Raw genomic sequence first — 6,000 nt, forward strand, 5'->3', positions numbered from 1 at the left:
TCGCTTCCGTGCAGCAGGTTTTCGCCCTTTTTGTCCCTGCACATCTACATTTTTCAAACTACTCGGATGCGGATGGGCGGAGTGAATAGAGAACTTGGAGAAACCCGCACAGAGCATAAAGGATTCAAACTTTTCCTCGTCACGATTCCACATCAGCTCATGTCCGTGCGACCGTCATAAAGTAAAAACGAGGCTAAAAGCTTTCCGCATAAATCAAGATTTACGCTTCCCTGACAACGCGGTCCCACCAACGTGGGCCGCGGCACGGCATTATCGGCAGTAACTGCTGTATGAGCCAACCTTAGAAAACACCCATATAGACACAAATATAAATACAAACGTTTTAATAAAAGAACTTTTCTGTTAAGTGTCTTTTCATTTCTAAGTTGAATAGAAAAGGAAAGAATGTATATATAATTAATTCAACAGCTAAAATGTTTCAGGTTTAAAGTCATTATGTAGAATTAGAAAATGTCTGACTTTAATGTGATAGTATCAACAACGTATTTGACCTGGAAACTCTGAGATGAATGAGCTGAAAGCAACACTAACATCCATCAGTTTGATATCAGAATAATACGAAGAATGCTGTAAAAGCTCTGCACACATTATCGTAAACCTCTTTAGATCTTAATAGGAACAGATCTACTTGACATATTTAGATGAAGGTTGTCAACTTTTATTGCTAACATGGCTTCATATTCATTTCATCTCTGCTGCCGTGTGACTGAAACCTCTCTGTTTACCGGCAGCATGCGGTCATCTCTTCTTCGTCCTCTTGTGTCGTGTGTGTGGACCCTTGATGCTTTTATCCCACACTCTCCAGCAGCCCACACAACGCCTTCATGTCTCTTATCAGGCTCTCAAGGAGGGAGTCAGAGAAAGAGGTGTTTTGTTCTTCAGAGGCCGAGCTTTGTTGTTGTTGTGCGCTGTCATTCGAGATGTGAACAGTCCCATCGTGCTGGAGATCTGTCGATTTACACAATATACCTGTCAGTCTGCATCACTGTCTGAGGTGGCTGTGAGTGAGTTCAGCAGACTGTCCCGCTGACACAGACACATCTTTGGCATCTTTCTATTTTTGATCTCAAGCTTTTTATAAGACGTGAAGCATCGTGAGAAGTTGTAATTAGTTCATTAGCAACACTTGAACTGCCTCATGATAAAAAGTGATTATTCCTAATGCTTTCTGTAGGTGTACACATGCAACAACAACAACGTTTTAATTTGGTAGAAAAAACGGAGGTGAAGTGGATAAAACCATCAAAAACTCCTGTTAGTCACCTCTTCATTTACTGAAAAGTGTTCACCCTTCTGATATGCAAACTCCCTCCACCTACTCAGCCTCCTCCTGCTCCATCCTTTAGATTTAGGTCATGAAATTTGGGTAGTGATCGCAGACATACGCAACTGAGATGAGTTTCTTTTGCAGTGCTGCTCTTTTGCATTGATAGGAGACAGTTAAAGAGGATATACAGCATTACGCTCATTTCCAGGTTCATACTTGTATTTGGGGTTTCTACTAGAACATGTTTACATGCTTTAATGTTCAAAAAACACATTATTTTCCTCATACTGTCTGGTTGCATATACCTGTATTCACCTCTGTATGAAACGCTCCATTTTCACTCCAAACTCTTCAAGTACCGCCGCTTGGTCAGTGCCCCTTGGCATCGGGGACCAACGCAAGGGGTACCCCTTTTACGTTACTTTTGGCCGGACCAGGGACAGTGTTTGGTTGTACTTGGCTCCACCCTCTGGTGTCACTTCTGGTTGCAAAAAAACAAGATGGCGACAGCCAAAATGCTGAACTCGAGGCTTCAAAACGGCCAACCACAAACCAATGGGTGACGTCATGGTGACTACGGCCACTTCTTACATACAGTCTATGGTTGGTAGCCACTCCAGATCAAGCCCCAAGGAAGTGCGCTGGTCGTCGATCCGGACTTTCGCAGTAGCCAAATGGCGGTACTGCAACTTCCATGTCAGTCACGTGATACATTGGACCCAAAAATACTTTTTCCCATAGACTTACATTGGGAAAGAGACGGCTGTAACTCAGAAGATAGTTTTTTTTGAGGTGAATCAACTTCCCAGTACGAACACTTTAATAGTCTCTATTTAAATCATTAAGTTTTTAAAGTTGTAAAAAGCACTAATAGCTGAATCCGGAGTTATTTCTCTTCCTCCGTTCATGTGAGAGAGACCCAGACCGAGGCTGGAGAGCAAGCCGCTACGACGGCGTAACGTTGGGACCCCGTGACCAAGTCTTGTGACCGAGCGGACGCTACTCCGCCAATCATCTCGGACGCTACTCCGCCACGATCCCGGTACTTTTCCAGATGGAAGTCGAGCCATTTAGGCTTCATGCGCCAATGAGCAACTCTATATGTATCCAGTTCTCTGAATACATTCATGCTCCAGATACCCGAATGTATGTGCACAAGCACTGCAAAAGGTTCTTCCATGATATGGCCCCTTTAAGATGGTTTGGGTGTGTGATTAGATGCCCCCTGGATGCTTCTGGAGGCACATCCAGCTGGAAGGATTTCCTCTGGGCAGACCCAGAACACACAGGGATTATATATATCCCATCTGGCCTGGAAACGCCTTGGGATCCCCCAGCAGGAGCAGGAGGAAGAAGCCAGGGCATCTGGGCTACTTAGCTTGCCCTATCACTGAACCACCACCACCAGCACCCAGACCCAGATAAGCAGCAGAAAATGGGTGGATGAATTCTGAATGTTTGTCTTTATCTTCATGTAAATGTTCACCCCGGGGGCTTTGTGAGAGTCGGGTTCTGTGTCAGACTGGAGCAGATTTGCTCTGGAGCAGAGCCACACACAGCTTAACTCTGAGTTGTCAATGTTGTGATAGAGACTCGGTCCGGTGGAGATGAAGCTCTGTGTTGAACTCTATCACCACACGGCTCACACATATAGATGATGTAAAGACTTATGTCTAGCACCTTCCTCCACAAATCTTTCTCCCATTTAATCTTTAGGGTATTCAGGAGCCTATAGCTTACAAGTTTAGCATTAAATGAGAGTCTATTTTATGTATTTTACACCTCGGTATGTTAAAATGCTAACATTAGTTACATGAATTATGGATATTAGTTCTACAGTATGTGTGCCTTTCTTACAATTTTTACTTCACTTATGGTGTATTTTTTTCTCACTGAAGGTCCCCTTCTCAGAACAGATTATAAAGTAGATTTATCCTATTTCATAATACTTTCTTATACTTCTTATGCAGTTATACTTCATACAGTTCTTACCCTCAAAGGGTGCTAACCATGAGACGTTTTATGCCCCTTTTTGTTCGTATTTTGTCTCTTTGGTTTTTGTGTGTCTCTTTTTGGTCGTTTTGTGTCTCTTTGTAGATGTTTTGCGTCTCTTCATGGACTTTTTGTGTCTCTTTTTGGTCATTTTGCATTTATTTGTAGACATTTTGCGGCTCTTTTTGTTCATATTTAGTGTCTTTTTGGTTGTTTTGCATCTCTTTGGAGACATTTTGCACCCCTTTTTGGTCATATTTTTCTCTTTTTGGTCGTAATTTGTCTCGTTTGTTTATTTTGTGTCTTTTTGGTCGTATTTCGTCGTTTTTTGGTTATTTTGTATCTCTTTTTGGTTGTCTTTGTAGATGTTTTATGCCCCTATTTGGTCCTATTTTGTGTCTCTTTGATTATTTTGTGTCTCTTTATGGTCGTATTTGTCTCTTTTTGCTAATATTCTGTCTCTTTGATTATTTTGTGTCTCTTTTTGGTCGTTTTGCTTCCCTTTGTAGACGTTTTATGCCCCTTTTTGGTTGTTTTTTGTCTCTTTTTGGTTATTTTGTGTCTCTTTGATTATCTTGTGTCTCTTTATGGTCGTATTTGTCTCTTTTTGGTCATATTCTGTCTCTTTTATTTTGTGTCTCATTTTGTTTTTTTAAAAACCTTAAACAGAGGCTCTGTCCGGGGCTCCCTAGCCCGTTGGGCTCCTAACCATCCTGTGCCCAGTGGACCCGGTTCAGTGATCCTTCCATGATGCTAACAGACAGATCCACACCACGCAAACATGGGTGGGCGTGCCTGCGTGTGTGAATGCATGTCATGAGACATGTAGCAATAAAAGAGAACCAAATGTGGGGCAACTCCCACCCAACCACTTACCACACACACACACACACACACACACACGCACACACACACACACACACACACACACACACACACACACACACACGCGCACACACTTCCCAGTGGGATCCTCTCTTCCTGTTTACTGTTGCTCAATAATTCAGTCGGTCCAGAGTGGAGGCTACTAGTAGACATGGTGTGTGTGTGTGTGTGTGTGTGTGTGTGTGTGTGTATGTCAATCTGTCAGGCCAGAGTGCTCCATTAGTATCAATGTTGTTTTTGACAACAGTTAGCTGGTAAGTGCATGTATTGATTTGTGAGCATATTGACGTTCATTTTTTTTTTTCATTTGCACACTAAACGGCAGATGAAAGTGAGAAAGCAGAGAAAGAGAGAAACAAACTGGCTTTTGAAGCTCGCTGTCACTTCCCTCTCTGTCCCAGTAACGTTGCGTTGAATTAGGGCAGCAAATATTTTTAGTCTCTCTCCACCAGCAGCAGTGAGAAGATGCTGCCCGAGTCACCGTAAACATGCTGTGTGGTGACATGCTTTAATGTGGTTGCATCAACACACATATAATGAGGGAGTATAACCTCCTGACTACAGTAAGCACCCAGTTTCCTCCCTCAGTCCATCGTTGCATCAGAGGCTTTGATGCACTCGGCCAAAAGTCCCCGTCAGCTCAGAGTTTATCTCTTTTAGAGCTCTTAGAGCTGCTTCTGTTCAAGATGAGAAATTAGGAGAGATTGCAAAGACGGGAAGAGGTGGACGTGGGGGAAAGTTTTAAGTAATAGTTGAGGAGTTTATTGGCTTTGGTGCATGAGGAGAAGAGTTACCGTTCAGTGGATATAAAGCTTGTCAGGGCCCTAGGCCAAATTCGAATTTGGAGACCGCTAGGTGATGTGTGTTGTGGTTTACAGGGCTAGGGTTAGGGTTCTGGGCGGGTTGATCGGTTCCCAATGGTTTTAAGACAAAAATTAAGATTTTTATTTTCAGAAATAACTGTATTTATCATAATATGTAAGGGATAATGTACAGCTAGCGGGTCATTGTTGTGAACGAATCCCAGACAGGGTGATGCCACGGAGGGGAGGACCACGACGCGAAGCCCTGAAGGGGTTTATTTCACAACAATGACCCGCTAGCTGCACATTATCCCGCTTATTACACGGCTACTTAGTTAAGAAATAAATAATTTGACACAAAAACGGTCCGCCAGAGTCCGACATCAGAACTGCGCCCATAGCAACGGTCTGTTATACATAGCAACGGTCTGCTATAAAGAAATAACAGACCGCAGAATGCCGTGAGTGACCAATCAGAATCGAGTATTCAACAATGCTGTGCAATAAAAATAAACAATCGGTCAATATTGTTGGCTTAAAAGTGTTTAGTCAGTTTCACTACAATGAGAGTTACGTTACAGGGGTGGGAAGTGTATTTCTTTCTTTCTTTCTTTCTTTATTCGTTCATTTATTACCTCAATGCAGAAAATAATCCAGGGCGCCCATTGGCATTTTTTTATTTCATTATTTCATTTTTTTAGAGAGCGACCAGCGCCCACCAGAAGGAGGCGCCCTATAGGCGACCGCCTATATGGCCTGTGCCTGAAGCCGGCCCTGAAGTTTGTGAGTGCACTTGTCTAAATGTCTCAGATCATTTGAGATACAAAACCACTAAAGTATGAACGCCGAGGGTTGTTGTTTTTAATACTGTTATCTCTGGATAATGAATTAATTATCTCATGTTGATAACAGGTTGATCTTGTTGTTATCTCAACCAAACCACCTTTCTCTTTCATCAGCTAATTAAATAATGAACTCGTTATCTTGAGAAAACGACTCCTGAGATAATTAACTTGTGAATGCATTCATGTT

The sequence above is a fragment of the Sebastes fasciatus genome, chromosome 18 (genome assembly GCF_043250625.1).
Source record: "Sebastes fasciatus isolate fSebFas1 chromosome 18, fSebFas1.pri, whole genome shotgun sequence".
Lineage (NCBI taxonomy): Eukaryota > Metazoa > Chordata > Actinopteri > Perciformes > Sebastidae > Sebastes > Sebastes fasciatus.